This window comes from Alosa alosa, chromosome 8, assembly GCF_017589495.1.
Source record: "Alosa alosa isolate M-15738 ecotype Scorff River chromosome 8, AALO_Geno_1.1, whole genome shotgun sequence".
Taxonomy (NCBI): Eukaryota; Metazoa; Chordata; class Actinopteri; order Clupeiformes; family Clupeidae; genus Alosa; species Alosa alosa.
The window spans coordinates 18,729,504-18,757,471 of NC_063196.1; the positions used below are offsets into that span (position 1 = coordinate 18,729,504).

The 27,968-nt window shown below is 43.8% G+C and overlaps 1 pseudogene; it reads right to left on the reverse strand.

The window, feature by feature from the left end:
• The window catches only part of LOC125299823, a 147,731-nt pseudogene that overhangs the window by 86,216 nt on the left and 33,547 nt on the right, over positions 1-27,968 (reverse strand).

Here is a 27,968-nt window from a genome sequence, read left to right on the forward strand (position 1 = left end):
CTTTACGGGTCTTTACGGGTCCTGGGTACAACGTGTGGCACGTTTGGGATTGCACAAGAACATTGTTGTTGAACCTACGTACATAATGCTGTGTAAGCTAATGGGTGAATGTGAGGCATTAGTCTGTACTCAGAAGAGCAGAAAAGCACTATGTAATGCCTCGATGCGTCATGAATACATGATTCATCCACACACTCATCCAGTGTTGTGAACATGCTCATTTTTTCGTGAACGTTGAACTGAACGCAACACATTTTTTAATAAAGAACTTGAACGTGAATTAGTTCACATTATGTGTCATGAACGGCAGACGTCACTGTAAATGAACGTTGGAATTTGTTTTCCATTGAAAACTGAGTGACATCTGTTTTTCTCTTGAAACGCTAACGAGAGAAACTTCCTCCCTCCTGTATTCTCGGTGGTGCCGCTTTAAATCATGTATCACCAGACAGAAATGTTTTTTTGGCATTGTGTGCGCAATGCATTGCTGGCAACGAGGTCCGGGCTGAGAATAGTTGAATAGCATACTGGCTTCCGCAACGCTACTTCGTGATGAATTGCAGCAGAGCCGGGTAGGCAGCAACAACGCCAGCGTAGCGAAACGGCGAGCACGGAGGGCTGAGGAGGCGAGAGAGAGAGAGACAGACCAATGACGAGAGTGAGAGAAAGCTGCAATTTAAAAAAAATGGCTAGTGGAAGTGATTGCACGGAGACTGGTCTACCTTTGTCTGTACTGCTGCAAGTTTCATCACCTGGTAAGAAACCCACAATTGCAGTGTCATGAGCAAATGTCTACAATGAGCAGCTTCAAAGAGCGATAGTGATTTCTAGCTCAGAGTGTGAAAAAAGTATTTATTTGAATATCTCCGCGAAAAAAGTAAAATGAACTGAACTTTGAACTAGTTCAGAATTAAAATTGTGAACTTTGAACGTGAACTGTTCACTTTGAGCATGTATGAACTGAATTTGAACTAGTTCAGAAAAGCTGTGAACTGGCACAACACTGCACTCATCAACTGGTGGCAGAGGCTGCCATGCAAGGTGCCATCCTGCAGTTCGGGAGCAGGATGGCAGCGGGAGCGAACTGAATATATGTGTCAACGCTGTCTTGTCAGGTTTGCTGGCCAGGACTAAATGAAAGTGTGAAATTCTAAATTCTAAATCATTGAATACCATTTAATTTCATATTCATATTTTATTTTCTTGGCTGATGCAACTTTTGGCACAACCATTTCAATGCTGCTAATTTTCCAATAGACAATCCCATTACACAGGCCTGCTACTTGCAAGATGAACTTTTCATTTTTACTCAATCCAAGAAAAACGCAATGTCAGAAGTACTCCAAAGAGCACAGAAGATCTTCTGATCCAATGGCTCCGGCAGAGCATTGTGTGTGTGTGTGTGCGTCGCGTCATATGCATCGCGCGCGTCGTGCGTGTGGTGTGTGTGTGTGTGTGTGTGTGTGTGTGTGTGTGTGTGTGTGTGTGTGTGTGAGTGAGAGAGAAAGAGCTGCGGGAAAGACTATTAAAATTCACATACACACACCAGTAAGCCATGAACATAGACTGTATATAAAAGGCCATGAATCAAGGGAAGCTGCAGGGCCAACACTGAGCCACAAGTATATGATAGATCATTGTAATGTAAACACACTACAGCAGGTCATAAGTTACAGTAGATCCTGGAGGTGTGTGTCTCCATGTAATACATCACAGACCTACGCCTGCTTGGAAGCTTCAGTACTGATGCTGCAAGGTGCACAGACACTGCAAGCTATACTGACACGGTAATCTGTACTGACAGGTGCCAGGTGTACTGACAGCGCAAGGTCATGGCTGAAACTCAAAGGATTGTGTATAAGTAAGTATAAGTATATATACTCTTTTGATCCCAATCCGTGAATTAGTGAAACACACTCAGCACACAGTGAACACACAGTGAGGTGAAGCACACACTAATCCCGACGCAGTGAGCTGCCTGCTACAGCGGCGCTCGGGGAGCAATAACGGGTTAGGTGCCTTGCTCAAGGGCACTTCAGCCGTTTCTACTGGTCAGGGTTCAAACACCCAAACTAGGAGTCCACACCCAAACTAAATCCATTTACCATGTTCTCCATCCTCCCCTCCCACTCTGTGTGCCTACTGCCTACCCACTTATAATGGGGTGTGCTGTCCTACATCCTGGGCACAATGAGAGCTTTTCACGTTTTTGTAAGCAGGGTGCATAAAGGGAGCGCCATTCATCTGTGCACTGTGGCCACAATGAGGAGGATGACAAAAGCAGCGCCACTGTGTTTTTCTATTTCCCCGCTACCGTACAGACATGAAGATGTGTGCTGCAACAATCAAACTGTGTGTGTGTATGTGTGTATGTGTGTGTGTGTGTGTGTGTGTGTGTGTGTGTGTGTGTGTGTGAGAGAGAGAGAGAAAGAGAGAGAGAGAGAGCTGCGGGAAAGACTCACATACACACACCACACACACATACACAACACAGAAATGGGGAGAGAGACACACAGAGAGATGGAGACTTGGCACAAATTCTGAGTCTTATTACAATGTGAGCTCAAAATGAGATTTCACCAGAGAGAGAGACAACGAGAGAGAGATAGAGAGAAAGAGAGAGAGAAAGAAAGAAAGAAAGAAAGAAAGGCATTTCTCAGCACAGGTCCTAACCTTGTACAGTATATTAGATACATTAGATATATTCTCTCAGCTTAGATCCAATGATCTGATGCACAGACTGACCTTTTCCTTATGTCTGGCATAAGCTCTCTTTTTCTCCTTATCTCTATTTACTCTCTGCACCATTCTGCATGTAAGTTTCTGACTCATCGCTGTGGTCTGTTATAAGAGAACATCAGCTGGGTTACAAGTCAAGAATCCTCCTACATACAAGAATGAAGCCTTAATATAGCACATAGGGTAAGACGTTACACTTGAGAGCACTGAGAGTAGCCAGTTGGTATAGAAAATGAATTATGTGGTATGCTCTTGTGACTGTTGGAACAGTTAATATCGGTTTAGAACTAGAAAATGAATTGTGCATATTTGATCTATTTCAAATTCATCTTTCTCTCATAAATGAGTTAAGATATGTTTTAGTTGAATTGTTGGTGGATTTGCGAGTCCTAAACAGGTGTGTGTGTGTGTTGTTCAAGTGTGTGGTTTCATATTTACCCAATTCTGGATGGAATGATGCATGTACTGTATGTCACATCCTGATGCGTAATTTTATAAAGGGTTGATTGTTGATTGGCCACTGCGGGGAATCCCCCACCGATATCACAATTCAAAACATTTCCTGTGTATGTCTGTAAACTATTTTTTCACTATTGCCCTTTTATGTTTTTATTTGTTATTACTGTTTGCTTTTGTTTATGTAAAGCACATTGAATGACCTCTGTGTATGAAATGTGCTATATAAATAAACTTGACTTGACTTGAATGTTCAGCAGCTTCTTCAGTTATGGTGCTCAGTCTCCTACCCCCATGAGCAGTGTCGGGCAGCTCATGAGAAAGACAGAATTTCTCTTCATTAGAAGGAATCTCTTGGGCTTTCACGCGAGAGAGCAACCCTTCACGTCATTTTCATTCTAAACACACATTTCCACTGCCGCGCGATCCTCCATGCGGCACTTAATCTGAATCTGAAAACCACAGCCTTCGGGGAGGTAAGGGTCTGTTGTACCCACAAAGGAGCAATGTGGCGGGAAACCCTCAAAGCAATTACGCAGCGCCGCTACACATGATCAAATTAATCCTCTGACCTTTGCCCTTTTGATGACAGATCACGTTTAATCATGATGTGAGCTCCTGTACGGTTGGATATAGGGAGCCTGCAGCCTCTGTGGTTTAGGGCCGCAGACCGCTCACTAGCCCGCCTAGCTGACTGGCTGGCTCTGAGACTGAAGTGCCCACACACACTTCCTCCATGGTCCACTTGGCTCCAGTCAACAGCACACATGGCGCTGCTAGTTTCTGATTTGCATGCACACGGCGAGAGCACTTGCTGTTCATTGAGTACCTCATTTCAAGAACTGCTGGACGTCAACCTCTGCCTTTACATAACACAGAGCTGGTTAAAGGGGCTCTGCAAGACAGGCTGACAGCCTATGGTGTCAGGTCAAACATGGGGAGGAGGAGTGAGCAAACGAAAAAGAATGTTTATTTTTTGCTGAGCACCTCTTAATTAACGCCAGTCAGCGATTTAGTCAGTGCTGGCACGAATGCCACCGGGGAAGGCTAACAGAATTGGTGATAGGACATAACAAGGCACACAAGAAAATGTCTACTCCTCTACCACTCCATCTCACGTCGCCTCTCCTATCTCACTTTCTCTATCCACTCCTCTACCACTCCATCTCACGTCGCCTCTCCTATCTCACTTTCTCTATCCACTCCTCTACCACTCCATCTCACGTCGCCTCTCCTATCTCACTTTCTCTATCCACTCCTCTACCACTCCATCTCACGTCGCCTCTCCTATCTCACTTTCTCTATCCACTCCTCTACCACTCCATCTCACGTCGCCTCTCCTATCTCACTTTCTCTATCCACTCCTCTACCACTCCATCTCACGTCGCCTCTCCTATCTCACTTTCTCTATCCACTCCTCTACCACTCCATCTCACGTCGCCTCTCCTATCTCACTTTCTCTATCCACTCCTCTACCACTCCATCTCACGTCGCCTCTCCTATCTCACTTTCTCTATCCACTCCTCTACCACTCCATCTCACGTCGCCTCTCCTATCTCACTTTCTCTATCCACTCCTCTACCACTCCATCTCACTCTCACTCCTCATGTAAGCCTCTCCTCTCCCTTTCTCTGTATCCACTCCTCTACCACTCCATCTCACGTCGCCTCTCCTATCTCACTTTCTCTATCCACTCCTCTACCACTCCATCTCACATTCTGTGTGACAAACTGTTGGCAATTGTATGGGCCCACTAATGGCTCAAGGTAAGCCATCCATACTAGGGATGCACCTGAATCAGCATACGTTATTCGGTAAAAGCACAACAAATGTGAAATAGTAATGTGCGGATAATGTATATACCCAAATATACACCTCATTATTCAGGGGGTAAAGTCAGCCCAGTAATGGTAGCTTAGCAATTCTTACTCTAAACCATATCTAGCAAGTGTTAGAAGAAGTGTACATTATGCATCAAAGTTGCCACACAGATAGATAGATAGATAGATAGATAGATAGATAGATAGATAGATAGATAGATACTTTTATTGATCCCCAGGGGAAATTCAAGAATAAATAAAAAATAGAGACACTGACATTTGCAAGGTCATCCATACTGGGGAAATAAAAAGGTGTATGCCACACACAGTTTATTTGGAGAAATCTAAATTTCAAACATTCAATAGGACGCGTAGAGCGGTCTTTGGACAGACTAGAAAGCCATCAAAACCATGACTATGTTCTTATCCATATGGAGAAACAGATAGAAAGCATTTCCTTTTTCTCTCACTGCTTGGAGTGACCAGTGACACTGCCAATACCCACAATGCCCCTCAGCTGCAGTATAACACATGAGTGTAACACATGCCAGTAGCGTATCTTTATCCCCTGGCCTACATGGGCAGCTTGGTCCGGTGCCTCTTGGCGTGGCGGAGATGAAAGGGGAGCAGGCTGGGAGCTCTTCTCTTCTGAGAGCACTTGGAGGGAATAAGAGGGAAGCTGTGTGCAGGCCGGGGTGTGGAGCTCGCCAGAACAGAGGGAATCAGAGAGGAGAGGGAGAGAAAGAGAGAGAGGAAGGGACGGAGAGAGAGAGGAGAGGGAGAGAAAGAGAGGAAGGGATGGAGAGAGAGGGATGGGGGTAGAGAGACCTAGTGGGGTTAAAGAGTGTGTGGACAGAGCGTGTGTGTGTGTGTGTGTGTGTGTGTGTGTGTGTGTGTGTGTGTTTGTTTGGCTGAGCAAAGCATATTCTGGCACTAACATGTTGGCTGGCCCATTAGCATCCACTGAGGTGCTGCCAGCTGATGGTGTCATGGTTGTATGGTTGTTGAAGAGTACAAACACACACACACACACACACACACACACACACACACACACACACACACACACACACCACACACACACACACACACACACACAGTCAACACATACACATAAACAATGAGCTAAATAAACACACATGTTTTGCATCTTGAGTCCATGTTTGGGGTGTTTTGTGTAAGTGACCCTGCTGCACTTGGCAGAGTCCCCGTGCAAGAGAGGGAGTAGAGAGCGCTTACCTCTTTGCCTGAGAGATAGTAGGCCGACAGCAGCCCTCCCACAAAGCGAATGTTCACTTCAAACACCGAGATCTCTGTGTTCTGAGAGAGAGAGAGAGAGAGAGAGAGAGAAAGAGAAAGAGAGAGAGTTTTTATTTAGTGTTTTCCTCATTGTGAGGCTGTGCAAGGGTCACTCCTATTTACAGAAAAAAAAAAATTCAGACGCACAACATCAATGCGACGCACAGCATCAATATTAAGGCATGCAAGCCCATACTAATCAAAGCCAGACCAACTAGGAGCATTGGAGCTTTTGGCTCATAAAGACAAGTAAACAAACTCTCTCACAGGGAACACACACACACACGTACTGTATAAGCAGGCATGCACACGCAGGCACACACACACACGCACACATACGCACACACAAATGTACACGTAGAACAAGCTAACAGAACTGAAAGGTGGAAACCACCAATATAAAGGAACTGGTCCCACATTGTATAATGTGTGTTTAATGTGTTACACATGGTACTACGGTGTAATTACAAATGTCTGCAACATGTAGTCCTTTCAGATTCATGGCCAGTCCAGGTTCAGAAGGAATACATGTGATCATATGTACCACTGTGTTGTAAGGGAGTCCCTTTGGGGGTGGGGGGGGGGGCACAAATGCTCCATGGCAAAAGTAAAGGCTTTTCATAACTATAAGAGTTAATCTAAAGTGCCTATATGATGTCAACTAAGGTCTCATCTTTTAAGCTGAAGATGTGGCCTAATTATACTGAATTATCATGATCCACTTTTAAGGGCACAGCGTGTGTAGTGTCCATTTTAAAGTCCAAATTCCAGTAACGAAAAAACTAAAAAGTCTAAAGTGCTAGTAAACTAGAGAGTGGTAAAAACAGTGGGATTCACCCAACTCCCAATATCCGTCGGCCTCAAACTGATACCTGTGCCCGACGTCATATGCCCTTTGCCCCCACCGTGTCACATCAAAGATGGCAGGCCATAACATCAAGCAGGGAAATGTAGTTTAAAACCCTTCCATGTTACAAAACAAAATAATAATTCTTTCAATAAAAAGTACGAAATGGCTATAACAGCGTGATTCATGTTGAGTTCAGCTGATGAGATGAAGAGTGAGGTGAGGTGGGGTGGGGTGAGGTAGAGAACGATCCTCGTCTTTTCGGTTGAGAGCACTTCATATCCAAACGCATCTGTGCCACCCATCACCAGTGTAGTGAGGTTTTAGCAGATTGGGTCATCGTTTATTGCAATGCTAAAACAAATTCTCATAACTCAACGTAAATATTCAACTAAAATCACATAACGTCAAGATGGAGTTTTCAAGCATCAGTGCTTTTCTCATAAATCTCCATAAAATGTATAGCTTAGCTTAGTCTACAGTGTTGTGACTTTTATTGACATATATCCTTTAGTTTATATATCTTTTATGTAGTATCTTTATTCTGTGTAATATCATTGTTTTGTGAAACTGAAGTCTGTAGTATGTTCAGTGTGGGAAAGGAAGACTGGTTTAAGTGAAAGAGCAGGCCTGGCAGAAAATGGCATAGACAAGGTTTGGTGCCAGGAAATGTAAGCAAAACCTAAAGAATGGCAAAACCTAAAGAATGTATGAATAACAGGATGAGAGGGCAAAGGTGATATATTACTTGGTCAGTTATCTGTAAACATAGAGTGACTTGTCTGGGATGAATTGAAGGGGTATAAAGGCTGGACAACAGCCAGAGGATGTTAGCTTACTTAGCTCACTGCTCACTTATCTTACTTTGCTTTCACTTACTTACTTGCTTCACTAACTAATGCTCCGGAGTGCATTAAAGCCATCATCTGCAGTATACATCCACAGTGTGCGGACTTCTTTTGAGTTTGTATTATTTAATGTGGATTTGACACCACAACAGTATGAATCCACTGAGAACAGCGTCTTTCATTTCTACTGTAGTTGCTGGAGCGATTTTGTGAAACAGCAACTTTACTGTGACATAACTATTTAAAAAAAAAAACAATAATAATTAAAATAAAAATACACTTTAAGAAGACTTTTAATTACATGCATGTCCACCTCCCTCTATTCCCAGCATTAAAGTCTGCATCCCCCAGACGCGCTGCTGAGGGGAGCGAAGTCCTTGTATTTCATAAGTGTCTTCATTTGCATGGCTATTTTCAGATGATGAAACACCAGTGGATACTCAGCAGACTGGTCCGGTACGTCTCCAGTCCCTGGGGAGACCTCCTGAAGGGACCCCTGATAAATCTGATTCTTTTATAGACTTTCGACTTGTGAATTAATTACAATCAAGTGAAGAGAGCTGAATAATTAACTTCATTCCACCTACTTCGTAGACGGGCTCCACTTCTGGGGAGACTGATATAGCAACAACTTCTACCTTTTTCAGCATTTCATTTGTCTGACAACAAACCAGATCATTTTTTACAGAATATGTTCATTCATTTATGTCTACCATATCACAAAGGGTGTTATTGTCATATTGAGCTAATCAACACCACAACCACAGAGTCTGTGTTGCTTTATTAAGTTAAGCATGGAACACTTATTCCAGAATAACATGAATACTCATTTTTAAGCAACAAAAGCCTCAATATTTGACCAAATCTTTGGCCTGAGACATCTTATATCTACATGCTCTTATATTTTATGAAAACCTTTATGTTGTCTGTTTGTCAATCATAACTTTTTCAAGAAACAGAGTTACTGAGCCACTCTAGGAGTGTCCAGTGAGGGATGGCTGGTGGCTTAAGAATAAAGTGGACAGTTTGGCTTGGGCCATGTGCACTGGACATCCAAGAACTGTTCCAGCTGGAGGGCCTTTCACTATTTACATGAAGGCAAAATGTTTACAGTCAACACCTCTAAAAAGTATATAGATGAATTAACTGCAGACATTTTGTGCTATTTTTTTACTTTAAAACACCAGATTGCTTGAAGTTCATTTCATGCGTATTTCAGTGTTCATCAAATTGGCCCACTTACATAAGTATACTTTCAGGAGACTTCTTAAAAGAAACTGAAAAATAAAGTGTTAAAAACACTGGTGCCTTCGACAGATAGCTCCCTTGAATGTGACATGTCTGAAGTTTACAAAAAAGATTTTGTTTAATGGTAAATATTGATGCCTGAAAGAAAAAAAAAAGGAACAATCAAAACACTGTGTTACTGAATGTGTATAAGCCAAACAGGGGAGAGAGAGAGAGAGAGAGAGAGAGAGAGACAGGAAGAGAGAGAGACAGAGACAGAAAAAGAGAGAGAGAAAGAGAGAGAGAAAGAAAAGAAGAAAAGAGGAGGAAGAGGAGAGGAAAAGGAAAGGAGAACATAAGAAGGAACAGAGAGGTGAGGAGAGGAGGAAGAGGAGAGGAGAAGAGAGGAGGAGCTGCGGAGGAGGCTGAGAGCAGCCTGGTGAGATGGCCAGTGCTCCAGTGCTTGTGAGCTGTCCTGGCTGGTGGTGATTTAAGAGGCTCACAGCTGGGGCGAGCGGCGCGATGGCGAGCTAATCAGTGCTCAGCGTGTGCAGACATGAGGACCTGGAGAGGCCCAGAATACGGACGCATTAGCGCCTCATCACCAACCATAACCCACTCCATCATCAGCACACACACACACACACACACATCCACCCACCTACAGCACAGCCACCTCCACACACACACACACACACACACACACACACACAGCACGGCCACCTCAACACACACACACACACACACACACACACACACACACACACACACACACACACACAGCTCGCACACCCTCCTACAGCACAGTCACCTCAACACACACACACACACACACACCTACAGCACAGTTAACTCATCACCAACCATAACCCACTCCATCATAAGCACAGCTCGCACACCCACGTACAGCACAGCCACCTCCACACACACACACACACACACACACACACACACCTACAGCACAGTTAACGCTTCACCAACCATAACACACTCCTCAGCATCAGCACAGCTCACACACCTACAGCACAGCCACCTCCACACACACACACACACACACACACACACACACACTACAGCACAGTTAACTCTTTACCAACCATAACACACTCCTCAGCATCAGCACACCCACCCACCCACCTGCAGCACAGCTTCCTCAACAGACACACACACACACACACACACACACACACACACACACACACACACACACACACACACACACACACACTTGCAGCACAGATACATCAACATATACACCCCCCCACCCATCTGCAGCACAGCTACCTCAACACACACACACACACACACACACACACACACACACACACACACACACACACACCTACAGCACAGGTAACTCTGTAGGTATTCTATACATGTGAAGGAAGATGCAGAGCTGGAAAATATACACATGTGCATGATCTGTCTGATATTTTATGAATATAGGCGGCAACTCTGTGTGTGTGTGTGTGTGTGTGTGTGTGTGTGTGTGTGGTGTGTGTGTGTGGGGGGGGGGTCATATAGCTGTAGGTGATCAGGGAATTTGTTATAGAGAGAAAAAACAGTAACACACACACACACACACACACACACACACACACACACACACACACACACAAAAAACTTTCTTTTATCAAACTGGTCTCTTCACTCAATATTCAATAACAACCGAGTCAAAATTGACCTCAAATACCTGATGGAAAACGCTTAATGTTAGGATGGTGGGAGTGTACCAACTACTGTAGGCAGAGGACAGCACAGGCAGATATTTTCTAAAGTACACACAATGAGTAAGACACTTAATGTAATGGCATCCGTGACCCCTCTCTTAAGCTTCTGCTGCTGCTTAGAGACAAGACAAAAAGCACATAGTCCTTTCAGGTCTACTGAGACGTGCTACGCATGTATTTACACATGTATGTCATTTCCTGATCACCTGCTCTGCTCTACTTATGTGTGCCATTTAATACATCAAATGTATCACCAGAATGCAATCAAAAATGAATAAAATGCATCACCAGAATGCAATCAAAAATGATTCACTTGGTCGCTTTTGTCTCCCTGTTGTTTGTTGAGCAACTAATGTATTGTTCTGTCTCATGTGGGGAATGGACTAAGTTGACACCTTTTTTTATTTTCTATATTATTATTATTATTATTATTATTATTATTATTATTTATTATTTCATTTTGGCTCTGCAACAGATAGTCCAATCAGTAAAAGGGGTCAGACAAATCCACAAAGTGCAAGGTTCTCTTCCAATAATGTAGCACCAGGGTGGCCCAGCACATACATTTCTCAAAATACAGAGAGTTCAGAGCACCTTAGCTGAGCCTCTAAATTATTTGGTCATCTTTCTGAAACACGCGGCTCTGAAACAACATGGCGGCGGATGTGCAAGACAACATGGGCTCTTAATAGGAAGTGGAATAGCCCTGTAGACGAATAGCGCTGGAGACGAATCTTAATGCCCCAATTCCCTAGAGGCACTTGCCTGGTTGGAAATGGCTGGAGGGCAACAAAACAGAAGCCTTTCAATTAAAAGTTTGTTAACACTGTTTGCCGGCACTTCTGATCATTAATGTCGCCTCTCATACACCTCTGCTTTCCCCCCTCCACATCCCCCATCCTCCTCCTCTTCCTCTCTCTTTCTTTCCTCCCTCCACATCCCCCCATCCTCCTCCTTTCTTTCTTCTTCCACTCCACATCCCCCATCCTCCTCCTCCTCTCTCTTTCTTCTTCCACTCCACATCCCCCCATCCTCCTCCTCCTCTCTCTCTTTCTTCTTCCCCTCCACATCCCCCATCCTCTTCCCTCTCTCTTTCTTCCTCCCCTCCACATCCCCCCATCCTCCTCCTCCTCTCTCTTTCTTCCTCCCCTCCACATCCCCCCATCCTCCCTCCTCCTCTTTCTTCTTCCACTCCACATCCCCCCATCCTCCTCCTCCTCTCTCTTTCTTCTTCCCCTCCACATCCCCCCATCCTCCCCTCTCTCTCTTCCTCCCCTCCACTCCCCCCATCCCTCCTCCTCTCTCTCTTCCTCCCCTCCACATCCCCCCATCCTCCCCCTCCTCCTCTCTCTCTCTTCCTCCCCTCCACATCCCCCCATTCCCTCCTCCTCTCTCCTCCTCCCTCCCCATCCTCCTCCTCCTCTTCTCTCCCCTCCACATCCCCCCCATCCTCCTCCTCCTCCTCTCTCTCTCTCTCCTCCCCTCCACATCCCCCCATCCTCCTCCTCCTCCTCTCTCTCCTCCCCTCCCCCATCCCCCCCCCATCCTCCTCCTCCTCTCTCTCTCTCTCCCTCCCCTACTCTTCCCATGCGGACAAAAACACTGTGATTCTTGACGGGTTGTGCCTCAGTTGAGAATGGACAATGAATTCTCTCCCTCTCTCTCTCTTTCTCTCTCTCTCTCTCTCTTTTTCTCTCTATCCATTCAAGGAGCGAGGGAAGATACATAAGAGGAACAGAGGAGAGGAGGAACATCAAAGTCCAGTCACGTGGGAAAAGTAAAACTTTCCTCCTCTTCTCCTCTTTCTTCCCTCTGGAAAATCCAAAACACAAAACCCTGTCCAATGCTGCAGTCATCCGTCCGCCATTCATTTTCCATCTGAGGTCAAGCACTCTAGAGATTAGAACTTTCCTGTCAGTCACTGACCAATAAAGTGGAGTGAATCATGGCTTTCTTTTCTCTGCCTGAATGTTAAAAGTCTTGGGCACTTTCTCTTCACTTCACCTTTCCCATCTCTCTCTCTCTCTCTCTCTCTCTCTCTCTCTCTCTCTCTCTCTCTCTCTTTCTTTCTCTCCTAGCAGTCGTTCTCCTGGATTTAAGAAAAAAGTGCTTTGAAGGGATATAATATGCTCCAGTGGCTCAGGAATTAAGATTGCATAAGCTGTAGTTTGGCCTTCCTCTTTCTGACTGTGGGATAGCCTAGAGGAGAGGGGGAGAGAGAGAGAGAGAGAGATAGAGAGAGAGAGAGAGCCCTATGGCACATAGACAAAACAAGCAGAAAGAGAAAAGAGACATAAAAAGAGAGTGCAAGGGAATTAAGGGGAAAGGTAAGACATACAATAAGAAACACAGGAAAGATGAGAGACAAAGAGGGAGAGAGCAGGGGAGCATTCTGAAGTGGAGAGAAAGAAAGCTACACTAGAGAAGCTCTCCGAAGACTTTCCAGGCTACACACGGGGCTACGAGGGATCTTAAGTGAGAAGGTGGAGCAGGGGGTGGAGGCGTAGGCTGAGGGCAGAGAAGCTCATTAAAGGAGATGAAGAGAACAATGCTGCAGGTCACCGAGGGGAACAGAAAGGAGCTGATGCTATTACAGTGTATGCACCTGCTTCCACAGGGGCCAGGGGGGACAGTTCCCCACGCAGCGCATCTCTGGAGCGGAGACCGCCGGTGTTATATAGTTGGGAGCATAGTAATTAAATGGATTTACAGAGCACCTCAGGGTTCAGACACTGTACGTGTGCTAATACGTTCGCCTTCCAAAGACAGATCGCTCCCCTTATTACCCCTTATTACCTGACATTTACCCACAAGAAGAACATATGGTGGTTGTTAAACAGTATGGAATGGAATTGTTTCTGTCTGTGGGCATGAAACTGTTGACAGACACATACAGGTACACACACACACACACACACACACACACCAGCAGTTCCAGACTGATGACTCAGGCATTGCGGTGCTAGCTGTAAGTGCTCCCACACACTGAGTGGCAGAGGAAGAGGTCGTCTCTCTCAGCTCCACTTCAGACAGTGCAGTGGCCAATCAGCTCAGCCATTAAGTAAGGCATCGCCACGCCAACTAGCACAGCACACTAAGGTAGCCTACAGTGGCCGCCGGTTGCACAAAGCACCTTAAGTTTTTTCCCTTAAGGCTACGTTTATACGGTGACGATGAAAAGAGAAGACGCAGAAGTGGCGTCTCGTCTTCATTTTTTTATTCGCGTTTAGACGAGCATTCCCAGGGGGAAATCTTTGTTTATATGAAGACGCAAGAGTATGTGATATTCGATTGGATATGCATTCCAGACCGCTGGGTGGTGGTGTGATAGAACACCGGTACGTCACGCGCAGACATTCGAATTTGACAGTTTAGCCAGAGAGGTAATCAAGGATCTTTGGTTTAGCCGTTTAGGCGGAGGCACGAACCGGTCGTCTTCAAAACTCTACACTCTGGAAGGAGTCTTCAGAATTTTGCGTCTTCAAGCCCCGATGGCGCTGTGTAAACGAAAGGCACTTATGATAAAATATTTTGTCGTCTTCCTTCGCAATCGTTCTCGTATAAACGCCCCCTTAGTATGACCCTTAAGGCTTAATTTCTCCTTAGGTAAGGGATTTACTTAAGGGTGTTGCACAGAATACCTTAAAATGTTTCCTTAGTTAAGGGGAAACGTTAAGCGAATTACTGCATTGAAAGGGATTTTCCGGCACGAAAATTCTATAGTTTCCACGGAGATTGTTCCATGCTGTAGGCTACTAGCTGCCTTTGCCACGATGCCGTTAATCCACCGAACACAGTAAAGCTAATGACCTTATCATTCATCTTACCTTAATAATATTCGCGGAAATTATCCAGGTAGCAAGTAAAGCATGTTATATACATGAACTGAACAATACTAGTTGGCAAGTTAGAGATGATCCTGACTGTCATCAGTGCACCAACGTTTTGCCTAGCGAACCGAACCGAAGTTCATAGGCTAACAAGACATCCACATGAATTGTTAATGTTAGCCTACTTAAACTACACAATAACAATAGGCCTACGGCATGTTTCTGATAGAAGCTAGGCCTATTTGACAGAGATAATATATCATTTATAAATAATATACTTTATTTATCAGCATAAATTCAGTTAATAATATGGTTAAGGTATAGTCAGATGTCCCTTAGGTTTTTCCCCTTAGTTGGACTACTAAGGTCGTTTGTGCAACAGTTTAAGGGATTTCTTACAAGATAAGGACTAACCCTTAAAATGTTAAGGAAATCTTAAGGAGAAAACTTGAGGGTGTTTGTGCAACCGTTTTTATTTTAAGGGACCCTGGCTTAAACCAGATTTTAAGGGAAAAACTTAACTTAAGGGGCTTTGTGCAACCGGCCACTGGCCCTCACAGGTAGCCTACAGCCTGAGTGGCAGAGTGTAGAATGTCTATTGTCAAGCTCGATAAGCCTTCTGAGCCGTCTATGCTTCTGAGCCACAGAAGGGTAACAACAAATAATAGCATACCCACTTACAAAGTCTTGGAGCGGAATGTTCTGACAGATGCAAGCCACCGTTCTATGTTCTAAATTAAGGGGTAGAATCCTTATTGTGCGATTCCCTCTAGTGTCCATCTTTCCCTGCGCCGCACATCTCACAGAACTGATCAGTAACACCCTCGAGTAGCTGAAAACCTCAGCTTTAGCTACTTGTGAAAAAGGTAATTATATTGGTTTTAATTAGGCATAGGAAGAGAGAGAGAGAGAGAGAGAAGATATAGAGTACAAAAGGAGAGCACAGGCACTCCAGGAGTTCGACTAAAGGTCCCTAGCACGGACTATGGGAGGACTGCAAATGATTACGAACATACAGTACTGACTTCTCTTACCATGTTGAAGTCCAGGTTGTTCTCCACCCACTCCGCGGCAGCCTCGAACTCATCGTCCATCTCCATGATGTAGAGTGTGTCCAGGGCATCCACGATAGTCGCCCCCTTAAGACTCCCTATAATAGGAATAAACAAAAGCAAACAGAGGCCTCAGATAGTGATTGATCTTGGCCCTTACACAGACTGAAGATTCGAGAGTTGACAGCACTGTCAGAAAATATTAATAGCCACTTCTGTGCTGCAAGAGCGTGACTTACAACAGTTATGAATGCTGACATTTGGGCCCCGTTGTGAATACACATTAAATGTCATGTTTTGTTGACAACCATATCCATCTTGAGCTTAGAGAAATCACTCAGTCTGTTGAGAAGAGCACTAATGTCTGTTGCAAAGACCAACAGTTAGAACCAGACCTTCTGTCCTTACATCACAGACCGATTACAACCATTACAGAGGGAGTCAATACACAGCAACAGACCTTACATCAAATAAACTGACACTGAAAAATGAGCTACTTCCCTTTCTGACGCTGCCTTTACATTGTTGCCTATAAGTAATTAATTTCCCATGTGGCATCACATACAGGCAAATGGCTAAGAATGGTTATGAGTGCAGGGTGAGCAAATTTGAGTTCCATATACTAATAGAATTTTAATGTAGGGTATTAAAACGCTGATAAAATTAAACACTTCTTGCTGTTTAATTGTTCCATTGATATAGTTCTATATAGTTTCTTAAGTATTTTTGAAAGGTTCTAATTATTAGGAAAAAGCTACCAATTATAAGTCATTTCAGAAATAACTAAATAAATCCAGATAACAGTGCCACTTCTGGACCAGTTGAACACAGAGGATTCCACCGCAATCACAATCCATTAGGCAATAAACACCATGGCGACAGTCTCACTCTACCCCAACAACATGCCATTTCTATTTGATGCCTGCATAATTAGAGATATAAATGAAACTTAATTACTATAGCCTTCCGCAAGTGTGGGATTAATGCATGAATAATTAGATTTTTCATTGTAATGTCTCACTTCCAATTTTGCACAAATTTCAATGATATTAAAACCGATTACCTCAATAGTTATTTCGTTTCAGCATGGAAAAACAGAAGAAATAAATAAATAAATCCATAAATAAATCCATAAATAAAACTTTTTTTTTTTTTATCAGGACGAAACTCTTTTTCTTTAAATAGAAAATTGTTCAGGTATGGCAGTGCGGCACACTTCTGATCCAAAAGAGAAACCGGGGCAAATGCCTGAAGGAGAGTAATCAGGTCAAGTGTTCATTATAAAAAAGAATCCATAGTGTTTGTACACAGCAACAGAAAGACAGACACACCACACACGCACGCACGCAAGCACACACGCACACACGCACACACACACACACACACACACACACACACACACACACACACACACGTGTCTGATGGTGGTCTGTTCACTGTTCACTGGAGCCAAACACTTAGTCCAAACACTTAGACCCCCAGGTTACAAACAGCGCTTTGATACTTGGTACAACAACATCTGCTATTCTCCATCTCCACAGGCCAAACTCTCTCCACACCCTCCAAGATGCTGCGGGGTTGAAGCGCAAAGTCTAGCCCATTCAGCTACCTGACTGAGAACAAACCCTGAAAACACCCGCTGGGCCTGCTTTTCTCAGTTTCATTCCACAGCTATGATCAGGACATGTTGCTGTTAGTGATACTGCTAGACAGACAAAGACACAGAGAGAGAAAGAAAGGGAGATAAAGAAATACACAAAAAAATTCTCAAACTCAAAACGAGGAGTTAATGGAAAACAGATGCACTGGCACATAAAACAAGGTATCCTTTTAGCTCAACAGATGGTAACAGAAAAAAACATTTATCCTCCACAACATGAAAAGGACTAAGAGAGGAGGCAGAAATATAGCAAACAGGGGTGGAACGACAAACGATTTTCCGAACTGATTACCGATTTACTGACAGTAAGCATGATGCTGTGTTTCAGCACTCTTTAAAGCCTTTTCACTCACTGCATACTTCAGAGGAGAAGAAAAGGAATCGCTAATATGGCAGCAGATTAGCAAATTTGTTTCAATGACTCTAACCGAAAAATAAGCTATATAACTTTTGACATTCTAGAACAACGACAAAATAAATCTACTGAATGAATATGCCCACAGCTGAAAGCTCTTATGTCAACAGCCCACTGCAGAAATGAAACAGGTTGTGATACATGTTGTTGACCTACATGGCAATCAGAAAGAAGGAGAGGGGTCAAGCAATCATACTGGTGAGAGAGACAGAGATAGAGAAAGAAAGACAGAGAGAGGTAGCCTAGAAATCTAGACGCACCCTAGCGGCGGCAAATTAATTTGCTCAGCCTGTACGTCTAGTAGCAAACCATAGGAATTTCTATTGGCTAACACTGTGGATGTTATTCAATCACAGCGCTCTATTTTGTTAGAGAGTCTTAAGGCGGGCTTAACAGGATAACGACAGTCCTGCGACGGTGAACAACAAGGAAGGTGGCTATGGCGAACGAAGAGCGGTTGTTTGAATCGGCGTTGGCGTCAACTTTGGAGGAGTTGGACTTGTGCTTTTCTTTGAAAGTTGAGCAACACAATGCACTTAAGTCATTCCTTTCGAAGAAGGATGTATTTGCCGTTTTGCCGACCAGATACGGATATGGTCGTAGCGCTGGCCTATTGCATGCCTAGGCAGTTTGAAAGACAATTCTCTGCCCGCCCCTTGGATTAAGCGAGGTGAATGGCTCGATTCCAGACTATAGATTTCAATGATATAGGATGGCCCGCCAGGCTAAGAGAGAGGGGCATATATAGAGAGAAACAGAGAGAGAGCATAAGAGAGAGAGATAGAGAGAGGGGGGGGGGACAGTACTCAACATAGTTTTCAAACAGGCAGTATTTGGGTCACCTGTCCCCAGTTTTGTGTATTTCTCTCTTTTTTCCCTTTACTCACACTTTCCTAGCCTGGAACACTTTACGGCTGTTGCACAAATCTCTCCAGACGCAGTGTGATTCAGCTCCACTGTGCTGTCAGACAGCAAAGGAGAAAATCATGAAAAGGCTTCATGATGCTGCCATGACTGAAGAGATACCAGCTTCCCTCACATACTACCTTTAAAATAAGGCTATATCATTTCAGACCATATATATATATATATATATATATATATATATATATATATATATATATATATATATATATACGTTTCAGACACATATGACACACGTCATATTTACAATCACAATACTATTCATATGCCCACTGACTTATCTGTGTGTATAAAAAGGGCTTGTAATGTTTAGTTACTTTTTTTTTCATATAGAGAGTTATGAGAAAATATGGATAGATTAGATACAAAACACATTCCTGCATTGACATGGTGTGTTAAACAGTGGCACATGTCTGTCACCTTGAGCATGAGAGTGAACCAAATGCAGTGTTGTCTGTGTCAGCCATAGTCCAGTCAGGACACGTACCCCACCCCCTATCCGCCCTCTTAATATGGACGGGGAGGTGTTGACCACAGAACCCTGATGAGGGACCAAATCAGGGCCATAAATCACTGCGCTGATGGAGCCCTCTGCACACACTGATCCAGAGGAAAAGGAGCCAGCCGAGCGTGTCCTCAAATCCCCCCGCGCCACGATGATGGATCCCCCCATCTCCTATGGAGCCACACTGACGGCTCGATCCATTCTGCTCTGCCCTGCGGGGGCCGACGGCAGACACAGCAGATATAGAGATCACTCAGGGGTGTGTGCTTGTGTGTGTATGTGTGTGTTTCTGTGTGTGTGTGTGGGGGGTTGTGCAGTGGCCATCAACACTGGGAGGGTCAAAGGGGCAATGTGTGCAGCCACCATAATAACTTAATACAAGCACAACCACTGAAGGGTAATGTAGACCATGTCTATATCCAAATATTTATGCTCCAATTTCATATCATTAGGCAGTCATTAGCAAATGCATAAAAATGAAATAGATATAAAGGTATAATATAGTCTTTCATTATCCCCTCAAACTTGCTTTCATTATCCTCTGCTACTCGCTTTGTGTAAAGTCTAATTCAATCATCGAAAGTGATCAAACCCCATTGCATTCAGCATTGTGAAACCAATGGCGATTTCAAAAGTGATTTAAAAAACTATCTCTACAGGCAAGCATATTCAATGTGACATTGTTACTTATTGCTTCATTACTTGTAAATGTGATTATACTCTCATATTCATGTTTTATTAATTGTATTTGTAGCTATCTTTGTGAAGCGACCTTGGGTGTCAGGAAAGGCGCTTTTAAATACAAATGTATTACAGTATTATTATTATTATTATTATTATTATTATTATTATTATTATTATTATTTATGATTGTTATCAAAGGCAGCAACATGAAGAGAAGAAGTTATAGAAAACAAAGGCTGATGTAGGAGTGTGTCTCTAGTGAGTGCAAGGGGAGGGCGAGGGCATATGAATCATTTACAGGGCTCTTTTATTGGCTCCGTGTTGAGAGGAGACAGTAGTCTGGCCCCACAGGTGTGAGGCTGTGAAAACAGAGCCGAGAGCAAAGCTAAAGTCGATAGAGCCATCGCGTCCTTGTTGCCAGTATCAACTATTGATTAATCCATTCTCAGAGTAAGGCCACAACAACTGATAGAGAGAGAGAGAAAGAGTGTGTGAGAAAGAGATAGAGAAAGGAATGAGAGATAGATAGACAGAGAGAAAGAGAGACAGTGAGAAAGAGACAGACAGAGAGAGAGAGAGAGAGAGAGAGAGACCCTTCAGTCAGAGGACATCATCCAGGGCCGTGCCTCAGATGAAACTGAGGTTCTGTCACTGGACAAGGTCCCCTTGCTTGAGGCCGTAGGGCTGGTTGGATGGAAGGCCACCTCAGTGGTGAGCCTCTCATTTCATCCCATCTCATCAGGCCAGGCAAGGCCAGCGAGACAGATGGCAGGCCATTTCAGCTTACCAGGACTGGCGCCATCAGCAAAAAGAACTTTCTAGACTGAGGAGTGGCATCAGTATGCAAGGTAACCTTCAGAGAGATATTGGCAATGAGGCGAAGCTGGCAATGTCACAGGTACACTGGCGCTAGCCACTGTGATTATTTTTGACCAAAGCATATTGGCATGGATCTCCACACAAAAACAAATTTTACTCGGGGAAAAAAACCCTTAACTGAAGGGGGGCGAAAAAAGTTAACTTTTTTACACTAAACGTAAAGTTGCGAAATACGAGGATATACCACTGAGGATTCCTTGGCTGACAAGACCAGGCCACCCTCATCAATATTTCACTGAGTTCCACTGCGGGAGGAGAGGCCTCTGGCTTTCTCCCAGGGTGCCGGCCAGCAGACAAGCGAGAGTGAGAGGAGGATGTGGCCCACAGTCACAGCTGACTCCTCCCTGAACTGACCTATCGCTTTTACGTCTCTTATACAGACTGGAAGGATAAGGGGGGATGTCCATTTGGGACATTATCAGTCTGTGTTTGGGCCGGAGGGTGTACTGATGTACCTGCCTGAGGGTGAGGGTGAGATGGGGGGGGTTTAAGATTAATGGGGCAATAGAACTTCACAAAGCCCAGTTTCAATACCCTTTAGGGTTGAGGACAGAGGAGAGGGGAAGGGAGGAGAGGAGATTGGGAGAAAGCCATGGCCTCAAAACAAGCATCTATCTGTCAGAGATGAGGAGTGGTCAAGCAAAGAAGATCATGGCATAGCACACACATAGACGGACTAGGAAAGTGCGATAATACAGTGTTAACAGCTGAAACAGCAAAAGACCAACAAGACAAACACTCACACAGGCACACAGACAAACACACACACACACATACTGTACACATACAGTATCTTTCAGGCTACAGGGGAATTCAGTCTTAGCTTTCATTTTCTAGCTTCGAGCCCTCTTCAAGCCCCATTGTTCTCTTTACAGATCATGTCTTCCCGAGTCGTCTATGTCAGCATAATCCTTGAGAGACTAGACTACTAGGTGAAAACAAATAAGAAAACTTAGCTTCTATCTCAACACAGTGATCGTGAGAGTTTATCCTCCTCATAAGTCCACATAGGGCCATCCACACCTTCAACAACATACAACTGATTCTCAACGCTACATTCCAGTGGCAACTGTGTCGACAATGCAAATAAATATTTTAGCTGTCAGTGTCTGGCTGGAAGTCCTGAGACAGTTCAGCTAGTTTCTGCAATACACACAACTTGGTGGTTTAACTTTAGTCCACCTCAGGCTCGTTTCTCCCAGTTCACTTCAATGAAAGAGCCGAAAACAACCGCAACAGAGCATTCACAAGATCACATTGAACAATCACACTCGGTTACCTCCATTAAAAAATGCTGCTGTCCACTGAAAAACTCATGTTTGCCCATTTTCTTTTCAACCAATTTCAGCTTGGTAGGATGACCCCCCCTGGCCCCTTAGTAGGAGACCATCCCCACAAACAAATGATGCTGCCGCGGCCCCGGCTGATCCTCCTGCTCTTCACAGGGAGAAAACAATGACCTCCTCTTCAGTATTGTCGCCGCGCTCCACCATCGTGTCACGTAAACGTGCTTCTCCACGACTCTTGATTACGCGAGGTTAATGAAAGTGAGCGCAAGACAGCGATAGCCGCACGCAGGACGTGCCGCAGAAACCGGCGTGGGCAAATTGGTTTACAGGGGCATTGAGCTGAGCAGTATGCATGCACGCAGATTAGCTCAGACAAAAACACACCAATCTTCACACACACACACACACACACACACACACACACACAGATATATACACACACACAAATACACACACACACACACACAAACACACACACACACACACACCCTCTTGCCAATTGCTGAATTCTCTCTAAGACATAACTCAATTCTGAGAGACTGCGCACCACTTTTCAAAGGCCTGATGAATTTTTAAATCTACAGCAGCATTGCAGGGTCTGCATAACAATCTCACTATGGCTGGGAGAGGGCTGGCTGGAGATGCTCCTTTTAAGAATGAAAGGAGGATGCATAGAGAGACATATGGGGAGGAATGGTGTGAGAAGAGAGTGAATATTAATCGATATAATGAAGGAGGGATACAGAGACAAAGAAAAGTAGAGAAAGAGGACAAGAAAGTTCATAGAGAGAGAGACAGATCCAGAGAAAGAAAAATAGCTGAATATCTTGGGGGCATTCCTCTATGCCACTTTCAAACTGAGAAAGCATGACTTTGTGACACTTTTGCAACTTCCAATAAATACCGGTATGTTGATGCTGTCCTAATGGGCAATATGGACTTTGTGTAAGAATGGGTCTTTGTCAACCATGCACCAACATCCTATTGGGTGGTATTGGGTCCAGTTGGTGATTCTCGTTTCTAAAGTTAAATGCATTTGTAAAGGTATAGATATTTTTCTGCTTTTGCCTGTAATGATTTACTGCCCACTAACCTTCTCAGGAGAGTAGAAAAGAGAAGAGAAAAACCTGCACCTGCAATTGCAGGGTCTCTCCTGTAAGGGGTAAAGATCTACAACCTGATTTGCAGCCAGCATAGCTGCAGCTTGGAAATAACTGCATCGACGTAAATTACTGCATATAATACTGTAGATGCCACCAACCAAAACAGCTAGTGGAAGTGGCACAGAAAAATTTAACACAGATACCGTATATACAGCTCTGGAAAAAAAATAAGAGACCACTGCAAAAGTATCAGTTTCCCTGATGTTACTATATATAGGTGTGTGTGTTTGAGTAAAATGAACAGTTTTGTTTTATTATATCAACTGTACTGACAACATCCCTCCCAAATTCCAAATAAAAATATTGTCATTAGAGCATTTATTTGCAGAAAATGACAAATGGTCAAAATAACAAAAAAGATGCAGTGTTTTCAGACCTAAATTAAGAAAACAAGTTCATATTAATTTATAAACAACACTATACTAATGTTTTAACTGAGGAAGAGTTCAGAAATCAATATTTGGTGGAATAACCCTGATTGTCAATCACAGCTTTCATGTGTCTTAGCGCATACAACATTTAGCTTTCCAAAAACGGGAGATTTTTTTTCGGTGGGGGGGGCGGCAGTGTTTATACCAGATCTGTGTTTGCATATTTATATCAACACTGCATTTCGGTCGTTGCTTTTACCTTACCATTACCTTACGCATGCCAGTTATGTATCCACCAGCTGCCTGCCTGCAGCCTACTTCTAAAACTCCAAAGCTGCTTGCTGTCAGATTTGGTTCCGAAGAAACAAGTTCAGTGTATCAACAACACTCAATAACAGTTTATGTTATGTGTTAATCAATTAAATTTCAACAATTTCACAACAGCTAGTTCTGGAGTAGGCCATTCAACTAGCCCGCTTGCTTACGACGAGACTCAGGCTGCGCAGTTGGCACCCGCTTCCTTATTTGGGTTTTGGGTTGCCAGGTTTTAGCCTATGACAAAACTGTTGAAATTGAAACTAAGTGATCGTGTATGTGTAGGGTGTATTTCATACACAACCTCGCAACCTGAATGGATAAATGATTTTAAAATGAAGTTTGATGGCCATGCAAATTACGGGAGTTTTCCGGGAGAAATAACAAAACGGGAGGGTGCTGGGAGATGACCTTGAAATACGGGAGAAACCCGGGAAAAACGGGAGTGTTGACAGGTATGTCTTAAACGTTCCACATACTCGACGCACCCGACCTGTAGCGCGACAATGTGACGTCACAGAAGCGCCGTAACCATTTATACTCGCGCGTCGTGGTCACGACACTAGTTGCAATATTCTCCTGAACAGAGGTGTCGCTGTTGTGAAAAGATTAATGCTAACTATGTTACACAGCAGAAGAAGCTGCATTAAGAAACACTAGTAGCAGAGAATGTAAACGGGCTCTGCTATTAGCTAGCCTCTGTGATGGTACTTCAGACTTTGGTTGCTACTATTCACAACTACCACCATCATTATCATCTAGTTTCCAAGGTGTGTGCGCTGGGTAGATAGATAGATAGATAGATAGATAGATATATACTTTAGTCATCCCGAGGGAAATTTTAATAATTTAAACAGTTTAGTTAGCTGGCTAGCTAGCTAGCAGCTGGCTGATTTTGTGTAATTTCCTGAAGTGGAAAGAGATTTTGTTCAGGCCTTAATAGGCGATATGTAGCAAAAAAAGGTGTTTGGAACATTTCATATAGATTTTTGCAAATTATGTTTTTTCACTTCTTCAGACCCTATAGTTAGCAAAACTACCTGTTTCCAATTTTTTCCCGGACTGCACAGGTCCAAAATCCAAGATGGCGGATATATCACCAAAAATTGCAAATAATCGCCTTTTTAAACATTTTAAATGGATATATGTTAGGTATTATCATTATATACATACACTTTCTAATAAAATTGAATGACTTAGGTAATAAATATGACCATGGGTGACATGAGATGTCATGATTATCAACCAGTGATTGGTGTAACCACCATTATGCTATTTATTGGCATACCCGGAAAAATACATTGACTGATTAAAAGTTTCCTTCACATAACCTAATAATTGAATTAAAGTAATGTTCTGCACTCACCACAATAGATTAGATTAGATTAGATTCAACTTCATTGTCATTGCAGAGTACAAGTATGAAGACAATGAAATGTGGTTTGCGTCTAACCAGAAGTGCAAAAAAGGAGAAATGTGCAATGTGATATACAATACAATATAAATATGTGCAGTGTATGTTAGCAGTTACTTTATAAGAGCAGAATAAACATGGCTATGTAATGTGAACAATGTATAAACAACATACATTGGGGGGGGGGGGGGGTCTGCCTCCTTGTTGTCCCTGTCAAGATTGCTATGGTCGTGGACACCTCAACAGACACAGGCAAGGAGGCATCGGGCGGGGGTGGCTTTGTAGGTTGGTTGTCACCAGGATGCAGAGCTAGAGTTCAGCTGCAGGAAAGCTTCCTCTGAACCTGCTGTGCACCTTATGCAAGCATCACTTGCCCTGGATGGCCTCAATGGAGGGGAGTGAGGAACCGGTGATGCGTTGGGCAGTTTTCACCACCCTCTGCAATGCTTTTCGGTCGTGGGCAGAGCAGTTGCCATACCAAACTGTGACATAGTTGGTAAGGATACGATTGATGGTGCAGGGATAGAAGTTCACCATGATCTGAGGAGGCGGTGGACCTTCTTTAGCCTCCTCAGATAGAAGAGACGCTGGTAAGCCTTCTTTATCAGGGTAGAGGTGTTGAGGGTCCAAGAGAGGTCCTCAGAGATGTGGACACCCAGAAATCTGAAGCTGGTGATACACTCCACTTCAGTCCCATTGATGAGAATGAGGGTGTGTGCTAGCTTTAGACTTCCTGAAGTCCACAATGAGCTCTTTGGTCTTCAATAATTCTGTTAACAGGACTTGCAGAAAATTGTGGGAACATATGAATTTGTTGATTATATGCAAGCCTAATGCTGGCCACTACAGCTAAGTCTGCCTTCATCCATGAATTGTGACTGGTTTCAGAAACAGCATCATCTGAACAATCTACAGAGAGTAGCTCAGTGCAATTAACACACACATTGGATAGCATCTTAATAGATGGCATGACTGTTGTGCAGGAGATGGTTGTCAGGAAAAGTGACATGAGCTGTTGCCAAGATCTGGCAGAATGCTTCTTTGAAAATGTTGAAAGTGAGGCACGAGGCTACAATGACATATAGGCTACTTATTATTTAACAACTATACCATCACAAACTCCATGAAAGACAGGACGAGACAGGTCGATACAATGGGAAAAAGCACATGATAAGGGATACAAAATACAAGACTACACCAATCAAAGACTTTAAAGCTTTCTGGGATCGAAGGAAACCAAAGCCAACCTCGTCCTCTACCTTGCTCATAAAGCTGTTGAACTATGTAAACTGCCAGTCACAGTTCACACACACAAAGGTGGCAGTAGCAGTAAGTCATTTTGGCAAAACCCCACATATCTACACATGTCACACAGACGTCTTGGTGCTTGCCCTTCGCAGGGTACCAGACTTCAACAAAGACAGTCTCACATCTCAGCCTAGAAATCTTGACGCACCCTAGTGGCAGCAAATGTAATTTCTAGCCAGGGTCTAGCAACTCTCCGTTGGCTTGTGAGGTGGAAAATACAAACTTTTGGTCCAGCCAATCACATCGTGCATAGAGTCGGTGGACCTATCGGGTATCCTATTGTATCCTGTCAGGAAATTGAAAGACAACCGTTTGTCCCGCCATTTACTGTTTATCCCGTGGGAAAGGAAAGGTTTCTGTTTCAAGTCAATAAAGTCATGATGATGTCATTAACACACTTTGTAGGCTTGTAGTAGGTCCTCATCCATCTCCAGACGTGTTAGCTGGATGTGAGAAATGTGTGTGTCAGCTCCTCAAAACATGGTTTTCAAACAGCTAAAGCCCTTCAGTGGAACTTCGGGAACTAGGGAAATCCCATCCCTATGATTGTCCTACCATCGCCTATTGCTGTCCCCATGCTTCGGTTCCTGCCCGGCGCGCCTAGAGACCCACTACTTGCTCGATGACAACTCCTAATCCCTATGGACAATTCATCCCCTACACTGGACTATTTGAACTTAACACTAAATAGGATTCATGCATTATCATACTGGTTATGTAACCATCTAACCACTTTGTAACATATACCTCAGGTGGCTTTAAATACCATGTTCTATTCTCTGTATATAGACCTTACTGTCCTGTAACTGACCCCAGGCAGATGGGTCAGGCCCTTGAGTCGTGGATCTGCTTAGGGTTTCATCCGATATGTTTCTCCAATTCTTGCGAAGTTTTTTCCTCGCCCCTGTTACTCATTGGCTCTGTCGAATGTTTAACACTCTGTAAAAGCCATGAGACATGGGTAATGTTTTGACGCTCTATAAGTGAAATTAAGTTGAAATTGAAATTCTGAGAGCACACAGGCAAGCAAATGTTTGGGCACAAGATACAGTGCCTGCTCCAAAGATTCTTGACTCACTATCACTGGGATGGAGGCAAATTGTTGATGGGCAATGGGCTCCTGTTCTGTCAAAACTTCCACCAGCACCACAGGCTGTTGTGGAGCTTGTGAAGTGCTGTTGTCTTGCCAGCCA